This window comes from Schistocerca nitens, chromosome 1 (genome assembly GCF_023898315.1).
Source record: "Schistocerca nitens isolate TAMUIC-IGC-003100 chromosome 1, iqSchNite1.1, whole genome shotgun sequence".
Classification (NCBI taxonomy): Eukaryota; Metazoa; Arthropoda; class Insecta; order Orthoptera; family Acrididae; genus Schistocerca; species Schistocerca nitens.
In genome coordinates, this window is record NC_064614.1 from 746,746,025 (window position 1) to 746,759,603 (window position 13,579).

Consider the following 13,579-nt stretch of genomic DNA (forward strand, 5'->3'; position numbering starts at 1 on the left):
TGGTTCTGTCAGTGTGATCATGTGATGTATCTGACCCCAGGAATGTGTCAATAAAGTTTCCCCTTCCTGGGACAATGAATTCACGGTGTTCTTATTTCAATTTCCAGGAGTGTATTTGCCGTAGCGTGCACAGGGCCCCGAGCTGTAGTAGTGCTATTCCCTTTTAGTTTTCTGCACTGCTGCCTACTCTTTTACTATTCTTTGTATCTATCAAAACAACTCTTCAACTATCAATCTATCTAGAAAAGGAGTCAGTAAAGAATAACTGGATATGACTATTTTATCCAAAAGTGACAGTTTTCAGGATATTTATGAAAAACGAACCGGCGACGCTCATGCGGCACTTATTAGACATTGTAATAATTTAAATAATTTTTATCATTCATTTCTATCGGCATATTGGTCCGAAAACACGCAAGACAGAGTCAAACATAGTCTTATTATGCAGTGTAATTTTAAACAGTCTGAGTTCCGCACGCCGGCAAAATACTTTGAAGATATGAATCGAAAGAATCAATTCCTTTCCAACCCTTATAGCCCGAATGAATTATTTCGCATTTGTTTAACTAAGCTGCCACAATCGATGAGACACATTGCTTTAGCCGGAAGATGTAAAGACGACATTTAAACTTTTAAGACTTTGCTACAACAACTTGAGTATGACAACGACGACGGAATTTCTTGTAATTTTTTCAGTAACGGTAATCACAATAGATTTTCAGAGAAAAGTGATAAGATTGGAACGGACGTTATAGCGGTAATTTTGAAAATGACAGACGAAACAAACAGGACAATAGATACCAGCCTTATGACAAAGGAAAGCGTAGCGATTAGACAGTATTATTTAGTTCGCAATGATATTCTTTTTAAACGAAAATCGGTTGACAACTCTGTTTGGTTAGTTTGCATTCCTGATGAATGGGTTAATAAATTTATTTGGTATACACATTTCAGTTAAGCACACTTTGGTCCCAGAAAATACTTTCATAAATTACGAGAAAATTGCTACTTCAGTAATATGGAAAAACGTATTCGATTTGTTCTTGCCAAATGCAAATTATGTCAAAAGGCTAAGCCGCTAACTATTTCTCACAGAGCACCGTTGTTTCCTATCATTCCAGCGAAATTAAAGGAGATGGCTGCAGTCGATTTGTTCGGTCCAGTGGTTCGTTCTACTAATGGTTTTGCGTACATTTTGGTAGCAGTGGAATTGACATCAAAATATGTGTGTTTTACACCTTTAAGTAAAGCAACAGCGCGTTCAGTATCTAATGCTTTTATCAAACATTTTCTTAAAGAAGTGGGTCATGTTGATAAAGTTATATCAGATAATGTATCACAGTTTCGCTCTAAAATTTGGCTTCGTACTCTACGGCGTTGTAAGATTAAACCAATTTTCATTTCACTTTTTCACCCTCAATCTAACGCTTTAGAGAGATGGATGAAGGAAATCAATAAATTGTGTCGTCTTTATTGTCATCATAATCACAGAACGTGGGATCAGTATCTTCATATTTTTCAAAACATTCTGAATGAACTCTCTAATGATTCAACTTCTTTACCGGCTATATTGATATTAAAAAATAAAGCACCGACAAATCGCATTTCTGAAATAGTTCCTTTTCCGCCTACACGGAAACTGCGGCATTCTGAAGTTGTCAACCTGGCTCTACAAAATATTGCATTTGCGGCTGCTAGAAGAGAGAAATCAGCTAAACGTCCTGGTCGTTTAAAAACCTTGTCACTTGGTCAAAAGGTGTTAATTAAGTCTCACCGTTTGTCTCTCAAAGGAAAAGGCTTGTGTTGCAAATTTTTTCTGCTTTATAACGGTCCATGTAGAGTTCGCAAAATTATTCATGATAACACTGTCGAAGTAGAAACTCTTCAATCTCGGCGCTCTAAGGGAATACATCATATATCGAACCTTAAAATTTTTGTGGAATGACATACTTTTGAGAAACTAACAGTTACATGTAAACACGCAGAGAATATTAGGATACCGCGCCGTGTTCTGGAGGCGGCACATACTCAAAGCAACAGTCAAGTCTGCGCGCCGCACAAGGCAGTCGTTGACCGCAAACAATTGCTTCCTACGTCACGCGTACCTACAGCTGATCGAGCGCTCAGTGCGAATGCACTGACAGCGGTAAACAAATACACAGTCCAATTTATCCCATTAAATTCAGTACAAAGCTATAGTGACTTGATAAATTTTGTTATTAACGTTCAGTTTTTTTCAGGATACAGTTTGTAATGGTCGCCTAGTCGTAGATATTGCTATAATCGCACTATTTCACTCCCATTTACGGAGCTTGTTAGCACTTGATGTTAGGTTGCGCCATTAAAATGCATTGTGGTAATCGCTGCTGCTTGCTGGATCGCTGCTGTGTCTCGATGCTGATGCTGGCTCTAAATCTGGTTGTCTAGGGGTAAAAAAGATGAGGTCCCGTGTTTTGATGTGCTTTTGATGATAAATAACGAGCGAAACCAACAAATATTTAAACTTCAAATATTTATTACTCTGGTGGCCATCTTAATTCCACTGTCCACCAAAGACAATGACACAACACAAAGTAGTACTTCTTTTACATGTTCTTTGCATTGTTTATCCACCTCGAACAATAACACACATAGTATACACTTTACAAAAATGACATTCCGATTGCTCTCCCGATCCTTCTTGCTGCTTGTATTTATAACCTTGTCAAAGAAATACTAAAAAGAGATATAATTCTTGAGTTTCTCCCGGCGTATTTGATAGTCAAAATATCCACGGGTGTACTGCCGGTCTACAGTGTCCAACGGGCACAATATTTCGGCGATCAGACATGTCGCCATCATCAGGTGAACTGACGGACTGAGCTCCTGTGAACGTGCCGTCAAGGAGATCCGTACGCTATGGCTGCTCAAGGGGAACTGGGTTCGGTCGCGGCGGCGGCCGATTTAAATACCCTCCGCCCGCGGCGCGCTCACTCCGCTGCCGCGCCACGGTCGCGCGGTGGAACAGATTGCGACGGCGTATGAGGTGACGTCGGTGTGATGGCTCTGTCCGCCGTGGTCGTCACAACTATACGTTTGCTCGATTTACTCTTGATTAACCCAATCGCTGGTTCCCAAGCCTTGCTAAGATTATAGCCACAGTCACGGTTTATGAGGTCGTCATTGGTGCGAATTTCGATGGCCTCTCTAACAACGCTGTCCCAGTATCTCGACGTCTGTACCAGAATCCTCGTGCGTTCATAATCCATAGCGTGATTTTCCGACAAACAATGTTCAGTGACCGCCGACTTGCTCGGATACATCAGCCGAGCGTGCCTCTGGTGTTCACGGCATCGATCCTCGACGGTACGCATCGTCTGACCAATTTACGACTTGCCACATTGACACGGGATCTGGTACACGCCGGCCTTCCTCAAACCGAGGTCATCTTTGGCGCTCCCCACCAGTGCACGAGTTTTATTCGGAGGACAAAACACAGTTCCGACCCGGTGTTTCTTCAAAATGCGGGCGATTTTCCCCGAGAGTGCGCCTGTATATGCAATAAACGCAGTGCCTACCTCCTCCCTCGTGATTTCATCCATCTCCACAGGTTGTGCTGTAGTGGTTGGGCGGACAGCACGTTGAATCAGCCACTCTGAGTACCCATTTTTTCGAAATACAGTTCTCAGATGTTCCAATTCCTGGGGTAGACTCTCTGCGTCAGAGATAGTGCGCGCCCTATGTACTAGAGTTTTAAGTACCCCATTCCTCTGTGAAGGGTGGTGGCAGCTGTCTGCGTGCAAATACAGATCAGTGTGCGTTGTCTTCCGATACACCCCATGACCAAGGGTGCCGTCAGCCCTTCTCTTGACCAAGACGTCAAGGAAAGGTAATTTACCCTCCGTTTCAGTCTCCATAGTGAATTTGATGTTGGGGTGTATGGAGTTTAGATGTGTAAGGAAGTCAAGGAGTTTATCCATACCATGTGGCCAGATGACGAACGTGTCGTCCACGTAACGGAAAAAGCAAGTAGGTTTCCATTCGGATGACGACAGGGCTTCCTCCTCGAAGTTCTCCATGTACAAATTCGCTACCACCGGTGAGAGTGGGTTACCCATGGCGACTCCCTCCGTTTGTTCGTAGTATTCTCCATTAAAAAGAAAATACGTGGAAGTCAAGACATGCCTAAAACGTTCAGTGGTCTTCTCGTCAAACTTCTGACTAATCAATTCTAGTGACTCTCGCAGGGGTACCCTCGTGAACAAGGAAACGACGTCAAAACTCACCATGATATCTGACTCATCCAACCTGAAGCTATCAAGGCGTTTAACAAAATCCACGGAATTACGGATGTGATGAGGGCATTTACCCACATAAGGACTTAATATTCCCGTCAGGTATTTGGCCAACAAATATGTAGGTGCCCACTCTCACCGGTGGTAGCGAATTTGTACATGGAGAACTTCGAGGAGGAAGCCCTGTCGTCATCCGAATGGAAACCTACTTGCTTTTTCCGTTACGTGGACGACACGTTCGTCATCTGGCCACATGGTATGGATAAACTCCTTGACTTCCTTACACATCTAAACTCCATACACCCCAACATCAAATTCACTATGGAGACTGAAACGGAGGGTAAATTACCTTTCCTTGACGTCTTGGTCAAGAGAAGGGCTGACGGCACCCTAGGTCATGGGGTGTATCGGAAGACAACGCACACTGATCTGTATTTGCACGCAGACAGCTGCCACCACCCTTCACAGAGGAATGGGGTACTTAAAACTCTAGTACATAGGGCGCGCACTATCTCTGACGCAGAGAGTCTACCCCAGGAATTGGAACATCTGAGAACTGTATTTCGAAAAAATGGGTACTCAGAGTGGCTGATTCAACGTGCTGTCCGCCCAACCACTACAGCACAACCTGTGGAGATGGATGAAATCACGAGGGAGGAGGTAGGCACTGCGTTTATTGCATATACAGGCGCACTCTCGGGGAAAATCGCCCGCATTTTGAAGAAACACCGGGTCGGAACTGTGTTTTGTCCTCCGAATAAAACTCGTGCACTGGTGGGGAGCGCCAAAGATGACCTCGGTTTGAGGAAGGCCGGCGTGTACCAGATCCCGTGTCAATGTGGCAAGTCGTAAATTGGTCAGACGATGCGTACCGTCGAGGATCGATGCCGTGAACACCAGAGGCACGCTCGGCTGATGTATCCGAGCAAGTCGGCGGTCACTGAACATTGTTTGTCGGAAAATCACGCTATGGATTATGAACGCACGAGGATTCTGGTACAGACGTCGAGATACTGGGACAGCGTTGTTAGAGAGGCCATCGAAATTCGCACCAATGACGACCTCATAAACCGTGACTGTGGCTATAATCTTAGCAAGGCTTGGGAACCAGCGATTGGGTTAATCAAGAGTAAATCGAGCAAACGTATAGTTGTGACGACCACGGCGGACAGAGCCATCACACCGACGTCACCTCATACGCCGTCGCAATCTGTTCCACCGCGCGACCGTGGCGCGGCAGCGGAGTGAGCGCGCCGCGGGCGGAGGGTATTTAAATCGGCCGCCGCCGCGACCGAACCCAGTTCCCCTTGAGCAGCCATAGCGTACGGATCTCCATGCCGGCACGTTCACAGGAGCTCAGTCCGTCAGTTCACCTGATGATGGCGACATGTCTGATCGCCGAAATATTGTGCCTGTTGGACACTGTAGACCGGCAGTACACCCGTGGATATTTTGATTAAAAAGAGATATAGTTTATAAGTCACATGTACATCTGTTATCATAATTTGTGCAGAAAAGTTATTAATTTACATCGAGTGACATAATTTAACATGTTATTAAAATGACAGACAGATTTGTTGAATTGACAGAATAATTCTTTGGTACAAAAAGGCCGTTTTTTTAGAAGTTTGTCAGTTGTCTTCACTAATTTGCATAAATAAGTAAATAACATGAATTATTAAGAATTACATTGGTTTTCGTCTAAAATAGGAGTGTTGACGTGAATACTGAGTGAAAACCGTCGTAGTGAACAAATAGGTTTCACTGGGTGATTTTTATTTAAGGAGAACCAAAATACATAAGTTGGCCACTATATTTCGTACTTCATATTAAATCTTTAAGATGAACTTGGTGTTTTTACATGATGACATTTGCTGTATCAGTGATCAAGTGATATTAACTTTTGTGTGGGTCAGTTATTCAGTATAATTTAATGGATTGACTGTTTATGGAGACATGTTATGCGATCATTGGTAACATACACAATAACTTTTCTATAATCATAAATACTCGTTAAACTGGTTGAATTTGGAGGGTATCGCATACTTCGGTAAAGTAAATCCTTTAATAGGTTCCGTTACAAGTTGTATAAAATATTTAAGAAGTTCAGGTATATTCTGTGTGTGTCCGACGCTAAGAGGACTTGCTATCGACAAAATTTCAGGAAGAATGTAATTCCGAAGAAGAAAGTAATCAACTAAAAAGGTAACTATTAATTGAGTTTATTTTTCAGGTAACATATTTCCACTTAGGTACGTACTTTAGACGTAATTTGCTGCTCGCGATTACGTGATTTATACTTTGTGTTAACTGAGTTTGACAACGATTGATTAATGAACAGGGTTGTTACTTATGCATATTATGCATCGCTTGGCTGCTGTGCTTTTTCACTGATGTCATATTTTTTTATTATGTGCCTGCTGTGCTTATTTATTTAAATTATAATTGTCACCTGATTAGTTGTGCTGATATGGTTATGTATGTAATTCATACTTTGTGATTTATCTGCTTGCGCCTTCGTGGTTACTTATTAAGATTACATATGAACATTTATTTGCTTATGCTGATATGATGCTAATGACCTGTTTATTGCCCGCATCTCGTGGTCGTGCGGTAGCGTTCTCGCTTCCCACGCCCGGGTTCCCGGGTTCGATTCCCGGCGGGGTCAGGGATTTTCTCTGCCTCGTGATGGCTGGGTGTTGTGTGATGTCCTTAGGTTAGTTAGGTTTAAGTAGTTCTAAGTTCTAGGGGACTGATGACCATAGCTGTTAAGTCCCATAGTGCTCAGAGCCATTTGAACCTGTTTATTATGTAAGATATATATTTGCTGCTTTGCGTATGGATTGCATATTTACACATTTTTGTTTTGTTGTCATAACTACTCTTTAATTTGGTATATAGAAATGCTGATATACTGTGTACGAACATGGAGTTTAGGTCACACTATGGTATTAATTATAGATTGTTCGCTTGGCAGAGCCTCGTTGTAGGGATTGTGCTACATCCATTTGTTGACATTCTGATCTCTACTGGTATATTTACTCGCTGTTGCATGTTTTGCTTACGCTCAGTGCTTTATATTTTAAGATAAGAAAATGAACTGCTATAATTCAACGAACGACATTGGTACAAAAAAACTTCATTGAAGTCACATGAGCTGGAGGTTTTATGGAAGCTGTATAAATTTATGCTAATAGGAAGGAAGCTAACGACATGACATACCAACACTAGGTTTAGACCATTGACAGTTATTACAATGCATTCTTCGTGAGCAATTGAAATAGCAAGTGACACTTGACACAAGAAATACGCCACATGTTTGCTTCTGTTTTGCCATGATTCTTGAAGTGGTGTACACATTGTGAAATATTACGATCATTCATACTCCGTACTCGTACTTACTTACTGAAAGTTATTCAAACTAAAGGCTGTTAGAGGTCATGTATGCATTTCCTTTATTTAATGGAGGACAAGGTAACCAAAATGTATTTTATAATTCATAATGAGTAGAAGATTTGGGTCAGGTGGATTACACAGAGGTTGTGTGTGGACATTGTGTCTTCGGATTGTATGGGATGATAAATTGATGTTTGCACTAGGATTTTATCTGTACTTGTTCGAGGAGACTGACTAGAGGAAAGACTTGTTATGGAAGTGAAATGATATTTACGATAAGGTTTATATGTATTGATGTATTGAAGAGGTATTATTAAGGTATTGAGATTACATGAAGTTGATGATTATTGGAGTTTTGGTGGACAAGAGGTAAGGTAAATGATATTGATGATAAGGTTTATATGTATTGACGTAAGAGGTATTATTGAAGTATTAAGATTATGTGATGCTGATGATTATTGGAGTTTTTGTGGATAAGAGGTAAAGTAAATGAGGAGCATTTCTTTTTTTATTGGTTTATATGGAACAAGGAGGATGAAGATGGCAGACTAGAACACTCAAGTGGAAGGAAGATTGTCTACACACACACTTTGTTAAATCAATAAGCAGTATATACTTTTTTTTTGGAGAGAGGAAGTAATTGCATATCTTGGCACACTGGCAGCTGTTCAGCAACCGTACATTTTGATTTGGCTTCGCAAACATTGGTCTTGACATGATGACTATGAGGTTGACTAACTATTATTGACTATTATACACTGCTGCCACTACTACTTGATACACATGTTGAACATCAATTTTGACAGAATTGCATTTACACAGTTAACACTACTCAATTACACAGTAGTACTTAATATGTGGATGAAAGATGAGTGAGTGTGTTGTGTGTGTTTTCCCTTCCTAATCCCAAATAATTGGTACCGACCTATCTCTTAAATATTTTACTTGTTGGTTGTGGCTTGCACTGACACCCATGAATATTATAGGTTTACTGATATTTGTGTATTTGTAATAGTTAATATGACAATTATCTGATATCATTTGTATGTTTAGTGTAAGAGCATTGATAATTTTGTAAAAGCAATTGTGTGTGCATTCAAACTGTTGTTCATGCTTACACGTATTAACATTGGTGGGTGCCACTAGGAAATGTTTAATTTCTGCTGATGGACTCTGATGAACTGTTTAATTAGTGATAGTGAATATTATGGACTGTTACCTGCACCTGTTCAACATTACTGGGTGCCACTGTTGGAACTGCTTCAACTGAAATGTCACTTCCTGTCTGCACCTGCTCAACATTCCTGGGTGCCAGTGATGGAACTGCTTCTACTGAAATGATGTCACTTTTTGCTGTCTGCACCTGTCAACATTGCTGGGTGCCACTGATGGAACTGCTGCTACTGAGATAATGTCACTTGTTGGTGTCTGCGCCTGCTCGCCATTGCTGGGTGCCACTGTTGGAGCTGTTTAAATACTGCTGATGAAATTATATGGGACTGCTATTTGCACCTGTTGACCATTGCTGGGTGCTACTGTTGGAATTGTCAACTACTCTGAGTAGTGCTACTTGTTTATTGAACTATTGAAAAGATTGTATGTGAATATTTGTATATTTACTGTATATTTACCTGCACCTATTCGTCATTGCTGGTGCCATTGATTGAATTATTTAACCACTCTGACAAATGATACTTGTGTAAACTATTATGTAAAATCACATGTACGCAAGTATTTGTATTCCTTACTGTATTTTATATATTAGGTTACTGAAGGGTCAGTGCAAAGGCAAAATTTATTTAGTTATGTGATATTTACTTATTAGTATCTTTTATTTTGTCTGTATATTTGGACGAATTTGGTGGTATTTTCACCACCAATGCTGGCAAAAATACCATCAAATTCTAGCCCGTGGAGGAGGGGCATATGAAAGGTGGCTACACTGAATGACAGCGCCAGAGATTGCGCCAAAGATTATTATTCCGCCGCCTCCACTGGAGCAGTAGTAGTTCGGAGGTTGTCGTGGGCAGTGCTTGTTGAGAGGATGTCGAGAGCAGTACTAGTTCAGACGATGTCGTGTGCAGTTGTTGTTCCGTTGAGCGAGAGAGTAGATGCTGTTCGTTGGTGTAATGTATAGATGGAAGATGTTGCAATGATCACAGTGTATTTTTCGTCAATATATGTGGAGGTAACAAAAAAAATATTTCACGTTTCCTTAATGACAATGCCTCTTGGTCACAGGTTCAGTCAACAAAGCATCTGGCTCGTGTTCATGTATCAGACTTGTAATTCTGGTTTCTATGTGCAATTATAGTATTTCTGGTTTTTCAATTAGTTCATTGTAAATGGTGTTTAAAATATCTTGTCGTATTGAGGAAGAACCGTGCCAGATACATGTACGTTGAATCACACTTCCACACACAGAACAGTTACACTTGTGCTTTGTTGTTTCATAGCTTTTATAGTTGCTGGGGACTTAATTAATCAATTGTGTTAACGGAAATTTCCCTTCATTCTTTATTGTTATTTTATGCAGTCAGATTGCATACTAATACTAGTCAGAGCCAACCGGTTACGAGACTTCATAACCGGACACACAGCTACTAAAATTATTGCATAGTAATTAAGCCGCCATGCAGTGTGTCAATATGTGGGTAATCCACGTTCACAACACCATCCGTGAAAAGGAGAATGTCCTAACGAGGAAAAACTTCCTAATAAGACTGAGTGTTGAGCTACTCTCACCATGGATGCAAGGCAGGCTACGCATACCAAGAATATCAAATGACGTGCGCCTCACTATACAGTCTGTCCTAGGAATCGAACCCCATCGTGACAACGTTGGTGGAAATGCTGGAATATCATCTGCCCCGAGGAGAATTATCTGCCACGTATGTCCATCGAAAAAGAGAAGAATGACAACAGCGTTTTGTGCTGTTTGTTGTAACGCAAAATGGCTCTGAGCACTATGGGACTTAACATATATGGTCATCAGTCCGTTGTAACGCATTTCGCAAAGAGCATCGAGCGCAATTATGCACTAATTGTTCGAAATAAATGTTCTCACTGGTGTCAAAAACTATTGTTTCTTTGATTATAGACTGTGGTTGTATTGTTTATTAGTGGTAATTAACAAATAATAAAATGTGTTACCAAATTTTGCTTACTTTTCGTTATGTCGTAAAAATTACGAACCTTTGTAACAAAAAAAAATGGCTCTGAGCACTATGGGACTCAACTGCTGTGGTCATAAGTCCCCTAGAACTTAGAACTACTTAAACCTAACTAACCTAAGGACAGCACACAACACCCAGCCATCACGAGGCAGAGAAAATCCCTGACCCCGCCGGGAATGAACGTTTGTAACATTACATAACTGAAGAACGTTTGTGTTTTAGGGTTAAACTCATGTCCTAACCTAACCACAACCTCGTGATATGCGATGTATCCGAGAAACCGACAGTCAACAATCTGCGTCAGAACTAAAATCACGATCGCTTTGCTCAGGGGGTTAAAGCTAACCCCTACGATGTGACTTCCCGTCCCTTCTTCACTCGCCGGGAGGAGACGCGACTCGTAACGATGTTCGCCCCCGTCGGTATGACGCGGAACAGCACCTGTACTCTCGTAACAACATAACTCCTCGCGTGGTTTAGAAATATTCTGTTATCTGTCCGCAACAGTTCTCAGCTTATGCGAACTGGAAAACTGCAATCTTTTATTTTTATGCCCGGTTAGTTCCGTGATGAAATAAAATCTTGATTTCATCATTACGGTCGTTTTTCGCATCATACATAGCGAGGATGAAATTTTGCTGTCTATTATTCCGTCGCTACGTCAAGTTATTAACAACGGTCCGACGTAAATCCAAAGATAACTTATGTTGGAGTAAATGTTTTTTTGATATGCCGTAATACTGGTTTAAACTAATCACTTTTCACTGCCCATTATTCATGTACTCACTTAGTAACTTAAAATGTTTAAAGAGTCAATCAACTTGCATTAACGCACATTGTATTGTCCGTTTAATGAGTTAGGCGACACGTAAGATTTTTCTTTTGACTCTGATTTTATTGTTCTTCCTGTAATTAATTGTTTGTCCCTACAACACACGCATACCGGTATGTCATTCAAGATTAAACTCTGTTGCCGTGCGGTTAAAGGCGCTGCAGTCTGGAACCGCAAGACCGCTACGGTCGCAGGTTCGAATCCTGCCTCGGGCATGGATGTTTGTGATGTCCTTAGGTTAGTTAGGTTTAACTAGTTCTAAGTTCTAGGGGACTAATGACCTCAGCAGTTGAGTCCCATAGTGCTCAGAGCCATTTGAGCCATTAAACTCTGTTCAGTTCAGTAATCGTGACGCTGACGACAACTTTTGACTAATCGGCGTACTTGTCTTTCTTCGTGTCTTCGTTTTATTGTGTCCTACGCAAGACTACGAATTGTTTTTCTGTCGTTGATCCATTGCTCTCAAGGTTTGTAACCGTTCATCAGTACGAAGGCTAAGTCCGATAAACCAATATCACTCAATTGAAGTCTTGCACTCGTCTTACTATACCGTCGCGTTGAGAATGGTAAAGATTAACTTTCTTCAGTCGAATGACAGAGCAATACTTCAATCTCTATCTCACGAATTATCAAACCTCCAAAACTGACACAATCTAATAGCGTTTGCATCCAGACAACTGTTGCAAAAGTACTCTAGAGCGACTCAAGAGCAACTAACTGAACATTTCCATATCCGAGTTGCATTGTAGTCGCAGTGAATTTCCTTTTCGATGCGGTTACAGCTCTGTTCCATGGTAAATGTTAGCTTTGACTGAATTACTTTCTTGGATTTAACCTTCGTTCATATGATTTTTAATTTATTCTACAGATGTTTGATAAAGAATCTATGATAATCCGTTCCTTTTATCTCCCCTTTTTGTATGCTATTCTCAGTATTTGAATGATACAAGTGTTCATCAAAATATTACCAGTTTAGATTTTATCGTCAATTGTTGCCGTCACTGTCAAGATGACTCACTTCCCTACTTTAAGTTTCCACAAAGTTTGTTAATTGGGGTTTTCTGTCCTTGGGGCGTTACAACGAGCAAACTCCAGGCAGAAAAATTTCAGTTTCAGCGGTAAAAGCAAATTAATTTCTCGCTTGCCTTGATTAGCTCAGATTATCTTCACATCGTCGACACGAGCTCCCACGTTACCAACCGATGAGCAGGCCTGGCTGGCACATAGTTACATATTATAGGCGGCACAAGCACATTACAAACAAAAAAAGAATGATAGGAGGAAAAATAAGAGCAAATAAAGTCAACACGTCGATGAAAGCAATTGCAGCAACGTATTAGAAGTAAAAAAATACTTTTAAACCAATTAATGAATAAAAATAACAACAAAGTCCTTTGATTAGACTTAGCAACAACAAAAATCGATTATGTGATAAGATTCGAACAGGCGACCTCCTACACAACAGGTTTATATGCTAACAACTGCGCAACGACTTTGTACTACAGAAAACTTACACTTTTGACTCTGATGATCCAGTCGCAACCATTAATGCAGCCTTCAAAAATTCAGCTTCACACATTGTGCTGTGGAACTTATACAATGTAAGCCGATCTCTGTGATTATAACAACAGTATATGTGACGCTGAATCGCGTCTTGCGCGGAAGAATCCAGTATTGTTTTGTTAGTGCTGTATACGGAAAGTGTTCTTTTTTTTGCATGATGAAATACGAAATAAAAGGGCCAGACTCAGGATTCGGGATCCAAACTCATAAAGAGAGCCAAACAAGAAATTGGAAGTGAGCTGACTAAATGTTGTGGCAGTTTGGCAATGCAGAGAGGTTCGGGCGTGGCTTTGAATGTTCTGATTGGAGGAAACCAGCTGCAACGAGTGAAGTATCAA